Genomic DNA, 15,368 nt, shown 5'->3' with positions numbered 1-15,368 from the left:
GGGTGAGTGAGGGTGAGGGGTTGAGGGTGAGTGAGGGTGAGGGTGAGTGAGGGTGAGGGTGAGGGGTTGAGGGTGAGTGAGGGTGAGGGTGAGGGGTTGAGGGTGAGTGAGGGTGAGGGTGAGTGAGGGTGAGGGTGAGTGAGGGTGAGGGTGAGGGGTTGAGGGTGAGTGAGGGTGAGTGAGAGTGAGGGTGAGTGAGCGGTTGAGGGTGAGGGGTAGAGGGTGAGGGGTAGAGGGTGAGTGAGGGTGAGGGGTAGAGGTGCTTCATGGAACATCAATAAAACAGGAGATTGAATTTAAGAACGTTTGGCGTGTGCATAAGGACCCTCACTGTTACCCACTTCTCCGATGCACTAACCTTTTTTCGATGACAATACATCATCTAAAACTGAACCCTCAGCAAACGTCATGCATCTGTCTCCCCCTCAGTAGGTCACCCCGGTGCATATATGGCTTGAGACATTAAGACAACTGAGCTTAGAGTCATTCATTATTTTAGGTCCCATGTAGAAATAATGTCACAGATGCAAGAGCAGTAGCGAGTCACGAGTGCCCTCCGGAGGCTGAATGGGAAGCTGGGGTGTAAATCAGTGGAAGTACTGAAAGAAGCCTGTAATCTGAAAATGACAAGCCCATTGCTGTATGGGTGCGAAATCGTAGAGGAAAAAAATCAATCCATCAGCTTGAGATGGTGGAAATGTCAATTTGGAAAAGCTGGTTAGGGTCTATAAATAGTAAAGTACGAGTGGAATTGATCCAGTTATGTTTATTGTTTAAATACTATCAGGGGCTGTTGAAATATAATTATGTTTTGGAGGGGGTCGGGCCATGTACTCTAAGACAAGTAATTAAATCGGAAGGACCAAAATATATTACCGTGGCGAAGAATTTACAAAGCATAATAAGACAAAAGACAGGCCACATACCTAGCACCGGGGACATTTCAAGATCGTGTGGGAAGAAATTGATTTTTAAAAAAGGGTGAGGAAGTTGGCCTTTTTAAGTGATGCTAAAGACTATAAGATCAAACCTGCAACCTCGCTCTTTGCTCTACTACCTCAAGTTTTAGGTAAAATGCAACCCTATCGAAAGGACATACTGTGCAGAAATACCAGGAGATGGGCCCTGATACGGAGACTAGGACAAATCCTGATGTGCTTAGAGTGGAAGATGGGAATGAGAAAGGACAAATTAACATCTGATTTGTATGCGCTGTTAGATGCAGGCATGGGCAGAGAGGAGAAAATGCAAACAGGAGGACGGATTGATAGGCTAGGGAATATAGGGGCGTACGGTGGGCCCCGCAGCATTTATGGTGCGGGGATGAGGTCATGGGGTGCACGCTACTCTGCCAATGACCTTTGAATGTCTTTGAAAGTTTATGGGACTAGACCATAAAAAGTGTAGAGATCTCGCAATACATTTTGCAAACAAGGAGAAACACGAGAGACGGCCTGCGGCCGTGAAAGTGAAAGTATGGCCGGCGGAGGAGAAATGCGACACGGCGGGCAGGGGAGGTGGCGGAGCGGGGAGAGCGGCATGAGGGCGTGAAGCAGCAGGGGCCTGAGATGCGGCCGCCTTTGATGTGATAATGCGAGGCAAGCAGCTGGTGGCATTGTGCACGCGCTTTCACATGCACTGGAAGAAATCGCCTGGGAATCGCCTGATCTCGGTAAGCTCTGTTTAAGCCGCTATATATCGAGCTCCCGCTCAATGCGCATGCGCATTGAGATAGGTCGCTCGACCTAAAAATAGGTGCTAAAAACTAAGTTTCACCCACCTACGGTCAACTAGTGAAGTCTGACCATTAGCCGGAATCCCTTCTTGCACGGTTGTTTCCTTTAAAAAAGCGAATCCTTGATTCCAATCTACACCATTCTAAAGACACACGATAGCCACTATTTCTAGCGTTATAAGTTTATACACACATTAGTAACTTAAGGGCATGACTAGTAACATACTTTTGTATTTGTTCGTTTGTTCTTAGGGTCCTTTTGTTTCTGTGGCCCTCTCAGAACTGCCAAAACAAACGGATAATATATTACACAATTACAGTATATGGAAACGTAGCTGGCTGCAGATTTTATCCATATTCAGTTGTTTCTAAAACCCCTATCCAATTTGTGATGCAAAACAGATAATTTTCGGCCATGCGGTGCCAAGGGACTTAAATCGCCACAAACTTGCCAATTCTAAATGTTTGTGACCTTTCCCACCACATACTGAAAGCTGCTCTATTTAAATCTGGTTATTGTCTTCAAAAGCCCTTCCCCGATATGCTAGCTTCCAGAGCTGCTAGGAGCCTTCCGTATAGCTCTCGGGATCTTAAAGAACCTACAAGACAAACATTTTCGGGGCTCGGCTCGCAAAGTGGCTCAAAGTGCCAAGCCTGACCTTTAGCTCAACTCTGGCTCAGCTCACCCTGTTAATTTGCTGGCTCGCCCACCTCTGTTTCCACCATATCCAATAATGCATTATTACATACATGCAAACTACATAATTGTGGAGTTTTAGCATGTCCAAAACGGTGTGGAGAGGGCATGGGCAATTATCACATCATACCCTTCCGAGGTCTGAAACTCGCACACCTGTACACAATGAATGAGTGAATGAAATTGGATCTTATAGAGCACGAACTTAGCCTAAGGGCATCAACTGTAAGTGATGGAGGCAGAAAGAGTTAAGCTACGGACTGAGTAAAGAACCAAGTCTTCAGGGCCTTGCAAAACAACAATGCATACCTGATTAACACCACAGCCCATTGACTCGGCATTTACCTGGTGTGCAATTTACAAATCAAATTATGGGCCACTTGTATTAAAGGCCCAAAACGTCCAGGTCTCTTTGGTTTGTACACGCATAATAACCGGCTGTTTCAGCCTCCCGGGCCACGGTATTATTTCTCAGGACTACAGTTCAAAATAATTGGGTCTGTTGGCGCTCATCTCACTTATTGACTTGATAGCTACATTTTTTACCTTGCCTATATTTACATCTTTGTACTTATAATGGCAAGAAAATTGTTTATCAATAGATATCTATAGAGCGGATATCTTAGGTGAAATTGTAAACACAGACCTCTGCATAGTCTGGCAAAGCACACTGGAGGTAGGAAGGTTATGTTATGTTATGTTATGTTAAAACCGCTTCTATAGCGCATGGCTACCCCAGCAACGGGGCGTCCCAGCGCTTGTGAACATACCAGAGGGCACTACAGCACAGCAGCAAAGAGAACTAGATCAAAGAAAACAACCAGGTTTTAATCTGTTTGCGAAATAGTAAATGGCTGGAGATGGAACGAACTTCCAACGGGATTGAGTTCCAAAGTTTTGGAGCCAGATACCTGAAGGAGCGGCCACCAGCTCTGCTCCTTCGAATCTTAACTGTGCGGGCCAGAAATGAGTCCGCCGAACGGAGGGCACGTGTGGGGACATAAAGGGAACATAGATCCCGCAAGATCTGGGGGCCAACACCATGCATGATTTTGTGCGTTAAACATAAGGTTTTGAACTGGATGCGTTGTTTGATCGGCAGCCAGTGAAGACGGCGGAGAATGGGAGAAGTATGACAGGTTTTTGGAAGTGCACACAGAATCCGAGCAGCAGCATTCTGGGCTCTCTGCAGCCTATTAATCACTGTCAGATTAGATCCAGGCAAAAGAGCATTACAGTAGTCTAGATGAGATAAGACTAAAGCCTGGACTATAATCTGCCGAGTGTGTGGCTCAAGGAAACCCAGAATGGGCTTAAGAGAGCGCAGGCGGCCAAAACAGGTACCAGCCACAATCTTTGCCTGAGTTTCCATCGAGAGTGTGTTATCCAACATCACGCCCAAGTTTTTGACTGTCTCCTTAGGAATAGGGGTGGGTCCTAGTGTGGGTGGCCACCAGTGTTTATCCCATTTCTGTGATTCTTTGCCAATGAGGAGTATCTCAGTTTTAGAAGAGTTTAACTGGAGATAGTTCTGCGACAGCCAGTTTGCGATGGCTATGATATCTTCCTGAAACTTAGTTTGGTCAGCCACATTGTTTTTAGAAAAGGTGAAAATAAGTTGAGTATCGTCCGCATATGATATTAATTTAATTTTGCGTTCCCGGGCCAACCTGGCGAGGGGGCGGACGTACACATTAAACAATGTGGGGCTGAGCGCAGAGCCCTGCGGGACCCCACATTCCAGAGGGTGCCTGCTGGATGAGTACGGCGGGGCGTGTACCTGGAATGAGTGGTCTGATAGAAATGACGCGAACCAGTCAAGGGCACGCTCCCTGACTCCGATCTCCCACAGTCTCTCGAGCAAGATCCTGTGGGAGACCGTGTCAAAGGCCGCACTCAAATCCAACAGGACCAGGGCAGATGTTTCACCCTGGTCCTGCGCCTCCCTCAGATGTTCCGTAACCGCCAATAAGGCAGACTCCGTGCTATGGTTAGCACGGAATCCGTTTTGAGACTCATCCAAAATTCCGTTGGACTCCAAATAGGAATTCAAAATAGAGTTCACATGAGCCTCCATCACCTTGGTAAGATAAGGGAGCAGGGAGATGGGCCTAAAACTTTCTGATTTAGCAGGATCCAGGGAGGGTTTTTTTAGAAGAGGAACAACTTTAGCATGTTTCCAGGACGTAGGAATGACAGCTGACTGGAGAGAGTTGTTAATTAAGGCTTGCCCCTCCCGCAAGATGGTGTCCTGAAAAGCTCTGAACAGTTCAGGTTTGACGGGATCTTCCGGGGACCCAGACTTCACTTTTTTTGTCAGGAATTCCATCTCACTCTGCTCAATAGGAGGAAAGAGTTGCAGTGAGTGAGTGGAGTCATTAGGACCTGTGATGCAACTAGAGTTCATATTAGAGTCATCCTGGTTCAAGGAGTTGTAGATTCCTTTGACTTTATCAATAAAGAAACATGCTAGCTCTTCGCAGTGGGGATCAGACACCATCAGATTGCTAGGACCTTCACGGGCCTTAGTCAAATCTTTTACTAGAGAGAAAATGGTTTTGGGACGATTGGTGCTGGAATTAATAAGATCAGTGTAGTATTCGGCTTTAGAGGTTTTTATAAGTTTGTGATAGGCTTTTGTAGCTGTTCTAAAATTAGTTTTGGCCAGGTGGTCATAAGAGCGCCTCCAGAGGCGCTCCAGAAGCTTACATTGCTTTTTTTTCATTGCTAGCGCCTCGGAGTACCACGGGTGGGACTGCACACGCTTGGGCTTTGACCAGTTAAACGGGATAAGGTGATCAAGTGAATCTTTTATCCACTTCCTATAAGCTACATCATCCTCCTCCACGTTGCTAGACCAGGTTGGACGGGTGGTTTTAAGTCTGTCTTCAAACTTGATGTTGTCCAGTTTATTCCAGGGACGCTTCCACAACCTGGGGGGAGGCTTTTCCCTAGAGCTAATTGGAATCTTAAGTGTGATATGGACAGGAAAATGATCGGTCCAACTAAGAGGGCTCGGAATGGACACAGAGATTTCCTGGATGTTTGAGAACACTGGATCCAATAAATGGCCAGCCTGATGTGATGGCCCAATGACTAGCTGATTGAGCTGGCAGGCCTCCAAGTCTCCTAGAAACTTCAGTATAGAGGGAGAATCGCGACACTCAAGATGGAGGTTGAGGTCGCCCAATACACTGAAGTTTGCTGATTGTAGGGCCAGCACAGAGATGGTCGAAATCAGTGACTCCTGAAAAACGCCAGCTGACCCTGGGGGGCGATATATCAAAAGCCCCGTGAGGGTAAAGGTGTCAGAGATCCGAATCCTGAATATCGCACTTTCACAACCGAAAATACCTGCAGCACTAAGGGTACAGGAATAATCACTTCTGAAAATTATTGCCATGCCTCCCCCTCTGCCCTTGGGTCTATTCTGTGAACATAAAAGATAACCTGGGGGGAGGGCCAGGGCAGAGATGGCCGGAGTGTCATCGTTTAGCCAGGTTTCTGTTAAAAATAGAAGGTCAGGGGAGTGGTCTAAAATAAATTCACAGACATCTTCATGGTGCTTTACTAATGATCTACAATTTAGACTCACTACATTTAAGCTTGTAGAGGTCTTGGACCCATAGGCAGTTGATACTGGTAGCTGACTGTGTTCAGTTGGCTTGAGGCCGCATTGGTTGCATGGTGCACAGGGGGAGCCCGGGTGCCACGGACGAGCCGTACAAGCGGCTTGTCTCCCAATGGCCATCAGCTCTTCACGAGCATAAGGGGCCATTCGGTGACCTGAGGCCAGGGGTTTGGGCGACTGGCGACGGACTAACGCGGACGGGCGCAGACGGGCTCGCCTTTGGCGAGCCTTCGGCGACGCGCCGGCTACCCGCCGCGCGCGTCCGCTGCGCGGGAGATTGTGGGTCTGCCTAAAAAGGCACCGGTCCCGCCTCTGGCAGAAGTGTTACGCCCTCGGGGGCCGGGCCAAGGTCGGGGACGCCCTCCACGCAAGCGGCACAAGCCGTGGTGGACCGGGGCGGTGACCTGCTAAAGAGCGTAGAAGATTGTACACAGGTAGGCTTGCACAAAATCAGAATACCAACATTTCAGTTTAAAAACAGAGACAAAGTGCGTTTAAAATACAAAACAGAGCGCTGCTGCGGCGCCTAGCGTCTCCAGTGCGTCCGCTGCGCGGGAGATTGTGGGTCTGCCTAAAAAGGCACCGGTCCCACCTCTGGCGGAAGTGTTACGCCCTCGGGGGCCGGGCCAAGGTCGGGGACGCCTTTCACGCAAGCGGCACAAGCCGTGGTGGACCGGGGCGGTGACCTGCTAAAGAGCGTAGAAGATTGTACACAGGTAGGCTTGCACAAAATCAGAATACCAACATTTCAGTTTAAAAACAGAGACAAAGTGCGTTTAAAATACAAAACAGAGCGCTGCTGCGGCGCCTAGCGTCTCCAGTGCAACAGTGAAACAGGGCTTCCCTCCACCACAGCAGAGCCCCGCCTCCCCCCACACCGTGGCACTCTGTCTCCATGGCCTCTGTTGGATGTATGCTGTGTCCAGCATGTCCAGTTCGCCCCTGCCCCCTAGTAGGACAGGATCACCTGCTTCACTACCATCCACTCTGGTGGCGGATTGGGAGGAACTTAACAGGGCTTTGTGCCACCTGCTTGTGCAATTCCCCTCATTGCAGGTTACCCAGGGATAGGGATAGGGCAAGCAGGCCCACAATCACTCAGATGCTCTTTAATTGACACCTATCTGATGAAGTGTAGTGACAACTCCATTAGTTGTAAAGTCAGAACATCTGTGTAAGTCTACAACACCACTTGCTGACAGCAGCCAACCCACCAGTAACCTGAGAGCATAAAGGACAATTACTGAGTCTTGAGGCAAAGCCAAATTGAACAAGAAGGTGAACCATCAAGAAGAAATAAATCCTGTCTCTCTGGGTATGGAAAATTGGAGCCCAATAGCTGACGAGGACTGCCCACCTCTACTCCCAAATGTATCCACATAATTCTACAGCACACCGTGACACATAATTACACTACACAAATCCACACCACACACTTCCATGCCATACAATTCCACAACTAACTAATCCAATCCAACCCACATAATTCCACTACACATGACATACATACACTCCATAACACATAACAAAATACATTGCCATTTACAATGCCAGTACCTCTAACTCAAAAAATAAATGAGAGACCTATTGCATTTACAATGCTTGTTTTATCATTAGAATCCTAAAAAAGAGCTTCCCTTTCAGCCCTGACAAGCTTAGAGTGGTAGTATTTATCAACTTTATTACTTCTTGGCTGGATTAATGCAGATCTCTGTATTTAAATATTAATACATCTACTTTCAATTGGCTTCAGATCATTCAAAATGCGGCTGCTCTTTGGATCTGGCTCTCCCTTAACACTTTTAGTTAGTGATGACATGGGGGCCCTCTATTGACTGCCGGTCAGAAAACGCATAACATTCAAAGCTCTCTGCTTGGTTAAGTTTGCACTGCATTTGCACGGACCACTTGCCCAATGGAATACTCCCAACTGCCTGTTGAGGTCGGCCTTGCTCAGGAAGGTGAATACACCTAGATTTCGGAAAGCCCGATGGAGCGGGTGGACCTTTTTGGTAGCTGCAGCCAAGCTGTGAAATACGTTACCACCTGCATTGCTAGTATCACCTACCATACTGTTTTTCATAGGAAGCTGAAAACTTTCTTCCCTTTCGTAACGGTCAGGCTGTTTTTTTATTCACTTTACAGCTTTTTCTTTTACTGCTAGTGCTCTGACACCTTTGGGCATAACACACTTTACAAATTCCAAATACAAATGCACTTTTGCAAGGACAAATAGATTTTAAGTTTTAGTCTTATTAGAGAATCTCTTCTAAGATAGAGTGGATCATATTTCCTGTCACAATTTACCCAGATGCATTGTGGTAAATACAGTGCATGATAGCACTCACTTAAGTTCAAAGTATTTGCAGTATTCATCATTGTTGGTGCAGCCAGTGCTGTGTATATCTGTGTTTCAGGATAGTTGTCCTTCTTGAGTAGAGAGTAACACGTAAATTAGAGGATATTGGAAATGCTGCTCACAGTGGTCATAGGTTCTGTACCTCTCCAAAAGCCCAATTGCTCAACAAGGCGCCAATCAAAAAAAGTGAGGGCACACTGCCTGGCATATCAGCCCACAATTTGCTCAGATACATTGTGGTGAATGCCGTGCAAGGCAACACTCACTTTACAATATTCACTGTTGTTAGTGCAGACAGTGAAGTGTATCTCTAGATAAATGTTTCAAGTTATTTGTCCTTCTGAAGTTGATAGTAACACTTACATTTAGAAGTATTGGAAATGCTGCTCTCAGTCTTCTTAGGATTCTGTACCACTGACAGGATGACAAAGAATTTGAGACCTACATAATCCTCAAAAGGGACAGTGCTAGACAGTATGGATGGGATCAAGAAAGGGCTTGATCCCTCAATGGTTCATAAGCTCTCTGAGTGTAAGTTGCATGAACGAATCTGAGTGGTTCTAACAACTGAATTCAGAAAAAAGGTTTAAGACCTAAAGAGACCCAGAGAGTCTGTTCTGCTCTAGAAAGAAAGCTAGATGAACTGGCCACTATGATTAAAACCCTAGAGTGCACCTTACAGAGAGCCAAAACTGATATAAAAAGCAATATCCTGGAGATTTTTCAATAAATAGCACAAGATAAGATCATTTTGGAAAGTTTTGAACAGTTTGAAAATGATGCTAGACGAAACTACCTTAGGGTACTTAATATTCCACAAGAAGCAGAAGGGAGTGACATAAAACATTTTAGGATCATTCTTCTGAGGGAAGCCGTGTTTAAAGGTAAACCTTGCACAGGAGATTTAGAGAGTGCATCGAGATCCTTTTAAGTTGAACCCCAGCCATAGAAAGCCAAGGAAAATGTTGATTAATTTTCTATCCAAAGTGCTTGAAGAGAAAATTCTGACAGCAGCCCTAAAACAAGAACTGAGAACGTTGTTAGATCAGTTATCTGTCGACCTGCAGAGGTACATCAATGGGCATTATGTTAAAAAATGGAAGTGCCTTGTGCTATGCAACTAAATGCAATGGAAAAATATCCCTGGTAATGCTTATAATATGTGTCAAAATAAAACGCACAATATACATAAGGTTGAAGAAGTTGATGCACTAATCAATAATATAATGAGTAATTCTGGCTATACGTTCAAGTTTGGAAGAGTTATGGAAAGGCTCTGCGAATGTGCTTAGACAGGATCCACAAGTAGGCTTTAAATCAGTCGATCCAGAGAAAACAAGATTGGAGAGGGTACTGAATGGAACACCATACAACATATTTTCATAATAAAACCCCCCAAAAAACAGATACTGTTGCATTTATTTTATTTTAAGTTATGGTTAGCCTTCCGGAAAAAGAGCTGAACAACTAAGAATTTCATAACCCCCTACAAAGTGTATGTAAAGCACAGTCAAGCAAGCACAATATCAAATGTAGTAATAGATAGGAAGGATTAATTCTAACATAGTTCAAGACAGATTAAAAAGCAGCCTCTCACAAACAAACGCCTAAGATGCTGACCTCCAACTACATATTGCTCAAAAATCATAAATTAGGAATTTAAAGATTTTCATAGGACTCTGCTGATGCTTATAATGTTGCATAACCTCTGCACTCAGGTTATTCTCGCCCTTTGTCTTTGAAAATACATCTTGACATGTTGTTGGGATAAAACAGTTGCAGTTTTAGTACTTTTTTATTTCTTTTTTAAATAACTTTTTAATTCGAGCAAGGGAAAAAGACTGGCAGTACAGTAAATTCATACATTCATAATGAATACTCAAGTATAGGACACCTAAAAAATATATATATTCATCTAATTCATTAATTTACAAATATCATATAACACCCCTTCCACATGGGAGCAGTAACCAATATTGTTTTTGTCTGTAATGAATATGCATAAATCCAGCACCAAGCTCTAATGAGGCACATTACCTTTTTACATCAAAGACTGAAATTTGCCTTACCCTACAGCACATACAGCCACATGCATCAAGCTGTTTTGCATTCGCAAACGGTGCGAATCGCAAAATTCGGCTGTTTGCGAATGCAAAAAGCTTTTTTGGGATGCATCATTTTTTTTTCTTTTTTCGCAATTTAAGAATTCACAATTTTTTGCGATTTCTCAAATTGCGATCGCATTTATGAAATCGCAAATTTTGCGATTTCTTAAATGCTATGCATGATTTCTTTAAATTTGCGAATTCGCAATTTGTAAGGAAAAAATTACCATGAAGTAAACCTTCATGGTAATTTGCGAAAAGTTTCAAAAGTGCAAATAAATGCATTTTTGAAACTTATATTTTACACACACACCTGCCCTTGGGACATGTGTGTGCGTAAAATGTACTTACATGACATTTCAGGGGTGCAGGGGGGGTCCTTTGGACCCCCCCTTGCACCCCTGAAATTGCATTCTCATTTTGCGATTCCTTATTTGTGAATTCGCAAAATGAGAATGCCTTCCCATTGATTCCTATGGGCCTTTAGGCCCATAGGAATCAATGTAATGCAATTCCTTAACTGCGATTCGCAATTAAGGAATCGCAAATAAAGAAAATTAAGAAGTCGCAAAAAGTTTTGCTATTTCTTGATGCATAGGATTTTGCAATTCCTAAATTGCGATTCCTTAATTTTCGCAATTTAGGAATCGCAAAATCCTACAATGATGCCTGTACCTGATAGAGTGTTGGACGAATAATCAGCCCACGTAACCTTAAATCTACAAAGCGCACCTACCCTCTTTCCATATGCCTCCTCAAAATGTTAGGTCTGGGCCAACTTAGTAAGCCACTGATATGTTGACGGAACATTTAACGACTTGCAGTTTTCCAGTACTAAAGACCTGGCTACTGCTATTTCAATATCGATAAAGTACTGCCGATATTTCGATATTTGGGGCCCCATATGCGAAAAGCCAAATAAAACCAAAGATATTAATGGAAGGATAGCATGTAGTGGCTAATACCCCTAAAAACCTCCTCCTCCTGAACAAAACATATGTACTTATCCACACGCTCCATACGCCTTACTTTGAAAACAATGATCCGAAGATGAAGGAAACATCTTATGAAGACTATTAGGTGTGTAATGTGCCAACCATGTAGATAAAATAGCCATTCTTTTAAAATTGGCCGCTCTTGGGGCTTTGTGCCCAAACTTATACACTAGCTGCTATTCTTTAAGATTAAACCTGCAGCCCGTACCTAGGAAAATCTTAGGAAGCACACACATTTAATATTCATACGAAGCAGGCAGTACCAGTTTCCTATACCACCCCACTTCCTTAGCATTGCTACATCTTAATATGGGTCTCGCTGTATCATTAACCATCATGTAATTATTTTTGAGGAAACTGGTTATTTGGATAAAACGTATCCATAGTGCTTGAATTTGGCTCCCCAATTGCTGAAATACCAGTTCCCATTTTATCAGGTTGTTAAGATTATGAAAGTCCCCTAGCTTCCGAAAGTCTAGATCTCTCCAAGACTGGAGGATCCCTTAAGAGAGCTGCAGACCCCAGAACTGAGAAACTTGGAGAGAAGAAAGTGCATGGCATACTGGTACTTTTATGCTTTGAAAAATAATTGAGTGCGTGAAACTATTGCAGTTAAAACCATATATCTCGTTTTCTTAGGCACTTTTATTGTCCGAAGAACAAAAGGTAGTTTAATTGTAATTCTTTTAGCATATGATTTAAATACAAAATTATCATACTTTGAAGGTGTTGCTGCTCATTATATTGACTGATTAACCAGAGCCTCCCCAGTCGGTTCAGATGCCGGCTAGGAAGTACCGACGGTTAGAGCGGTGCTTCACTCCAATCCTGAGCCGCTGCCAGGTGGGGTGAGGTCTTCACGTCCCACAGACTATGTGAACGACACTAGCTGTGAGTTAGGACAAAACTCTTTTTACCTGGAGACTGCAGGTGAATTGTAATACTTGTTCTTTTTTATACTCACTTATTTAAGTTGGTTGCAGTAGCACTTGATTATTATGAGGTCCTGATGAAAGCAAGGACAACTATGTCCGTGAATTGCTGAAACATGTTGGCCTGGTTCCATCTCTTGACAGCGCATTTTTCAAACTGTCTTCACATAATAACTTTTAATTTGGCAAAGCGAGCATTATTTCAATAAAGTCTGTTCCATGCTCCCTTATCCAATTTTAGACACATTTTCTTCAAATTTTTTCACATTAACTTTGGTCTGCACTGCACACCCTCAGCCACACCACGCCTTAACCACTTATCAGTCTTAGAAAGTGATAAACCATACCTGTACTATTCAGCGGGGGAGTACTATTTACCATCTAGTCTCCTCACGATTGTACACTACCTACTTATATGGATGGTTTCAGAAAATCCCAAATGATGAAGGGCGGTCTCGAGTGGTGACTGATGGGTACTTTCGAGCATCCACTGTATTCTTGATTATCCACTAGGTTGTCATTGTGAACCGCCTCAGTAGTCGGTTTGGGGTCATTTATTTTCTGATTGTTCTCTGCTCACTGTAGATTCACACTCTGTCTTTGACCCTCTGGAACTCTTTTGTTGTCATATGATTAACCAGAGCCACCTGATAAGATGTGGGAAAATGTGGTAGTGCTAACCGACTGTGCTCTGTTTCTAGTTGAAGGGTGGAAGGTTTTACCTGAGCTTGTTTTTTTGCCCATATAAACTGGCGAATAATTTTATCTAGTCCCCTAAAGCATGTATACAACACTCTCAACACTCTCAGAGGAAGATTCAAAAACAAAAATATCAACAGGGGGATGTTAGACCTGGCATCATTGGCGTGGGTCCCCCTTCCTCTTTTCTCTTCCTCTCTGTTATGTTGGCTGGAGTTACCTTATATTCCACTGTCGCTATTGTGAAATGATCCGTTCTCATAGGCAAGAATGGGCCAGTGAGGATTACCTTCTATCACTCTATCCGACCCCAGGAACCTGATAAGAACTTCGAGTTTGATATGTTTATGCTCAGGACATTGAGAGACACTTTTTAGCAAGGACCGTTTATATATCCCATGTTGGGAAATGCCTCTTCTGAAATTGTGGTAGTTTCTTGCCTAAGCGTTACTGTAGGCTTTGCGAGTATGTGTATTGGCCATCTGGTTTTGGAGCAGCATGTCCAGCTGGGTCAGACCTGGCTGGAAAGAGAGATTGGTATTCAGGGCATGGGGAGTGGTGACTCTTTGATCTGAGCAGGGCTGTGACTGGCAAGGTGAAGGAGGGCTCCACCTCCCACTGGGTGTCTGATAGCAAACCCCCTCATTCTGAAAGGGCAGAATGTTGCCTTGTAAACCAAGTGCTCCCAGACCCCACTAAACTGGTTCTGACTGGAGTCAGTGATTTGTGGCCTTAGAGAACAAAGACTTTTTAGGTATAAAACTGCTGCAACTTTGTTCAAGTGTGTTCCTTCTGGATGTCAAGACAAAACTCTGTCCGAGTGAACAGAGGAAAGGACTATGACACTTTCACCAATCTTGCCGAAGAAATTACCCGAGGGCCTGAATCGAGAGCACCTCCTGCAGAAGTCTCAGGGACATTAGATTTCACCCCGCCAGCCGTCGGAATTCCTGTGCGAGGAATTCTGCTTACAATGGAGGCCTCTGTTGAGTAATCTGGAGCCTATAGTTCTACTGCGAGAACTGTGAACTGAACCTTTGAAACTTTAGCTGAACCTGTGTGGGCCGCTGCAGCTAAGAGAGAGCTGCCGCCGCTGAGAGCCCACCTGAATTTGAACCTTCTAAACTTCCGATGAACCTGTGTGGGCCGCTACAGCTAAGAGAGAGCTGCCGCCGCTGAGAGCCCACCTGAGTCTGAACCTTCGGAACCTTTGCTGAATCTGTGTGGGCCCCTGCAGCTAAGAGAGAGCTGCTGCCGCTGAGTGCCTACACCTTGGCCAACTCAGCATCACCCTTCATCCTGTGGGCCACCGCAGCTAAGAGAGAGCTGCTGCCGCTGAGTGCCCACAACTTTGTCAACTTTGCATCATCGTGATTCGTCCTGAGGGCCACTGCAGCTAAGAGAGAGCTTTTGCCGCTGATTGCCCACACCTTTGCCAACTTTGCATCATCGTGATTCGTCCTGTGGGCTGCCGCAGGTATGAAAGAGCTGCTGCCGCTGAGTGCCCACACCTTTGACAACTTTGCATCATTGTGATTCATCCTGTGGGCCGCCGCAGCTAAGAGAAAGGTGCTGCCACTGAGTGCCCGCACCTTTGCTAACTTTACCTCATTGGGATTGTCCTGTGGGCTGCCGCAGCTAACAGAAAGCTGCTGCTGCTGCCGCTGAGTGCCTGCACCTTTGCTAAATTTGCCTCATTGGGATTTGTCCTGTGGGCCGCTGCAGCTAAGGGAGAGCTGCTGCCGCTGAGTGCCCGCACATTATTCACCGTTGTCGAGGATGATCGCTATCGTCTCGTGGGCCGCCCCAGCTAGGAGAGAGCTGCTGTCGCTGTGTGCCCACCACACGTGCTGCTGCTGCTGAGAGCCTGCCTGCCCCTGAGTGCCCGAATCATTGTGGGTGCATGTAGCGGACCTCTGCAGCTCAGTCTTGTGGCCACTGGGAGTCCGCCTGTCATCGCCTCCACTTCTTCGAGAAGCAGCGTGCTGTGTCCCTTTTCAACGGCAGTTATCTGGTGCCCAACGGGTCGCATAGGCCCCGGCCTTGAACTCGACGTGGGTTACTCCTTCAGCCACACCATCTACCTGTGCTCCCCGCATGGCCTTGACTATATCTTTCAACCACCTTCACCATAGACCTTTAGACAAGGTCCAAACAACCTTGGACTGATTGGTGGCCTTTCAATGTTATCTCATGCATCATTTTATTTTATATT

This window comes from Lissotriton helveticus, chromosome 4_1, assembly GCF_964261635.1.
Source record: "Lissotriton helveticus chromosome 4_1, aLisHel1.1, whole genome shotgun sequence".
In the NCBI taxonomy this organism is placed as follows: Eukaryota; Metazoa; Chordata; class Amphibia; order Caudata; family Salamandridae; genus Lissotriton; species Lissotriton helveticus.
The sequence above is the reverse complement of the archived record's forward strand: the minus strand, read 5'-3'. Positions refer to the sequence as shown.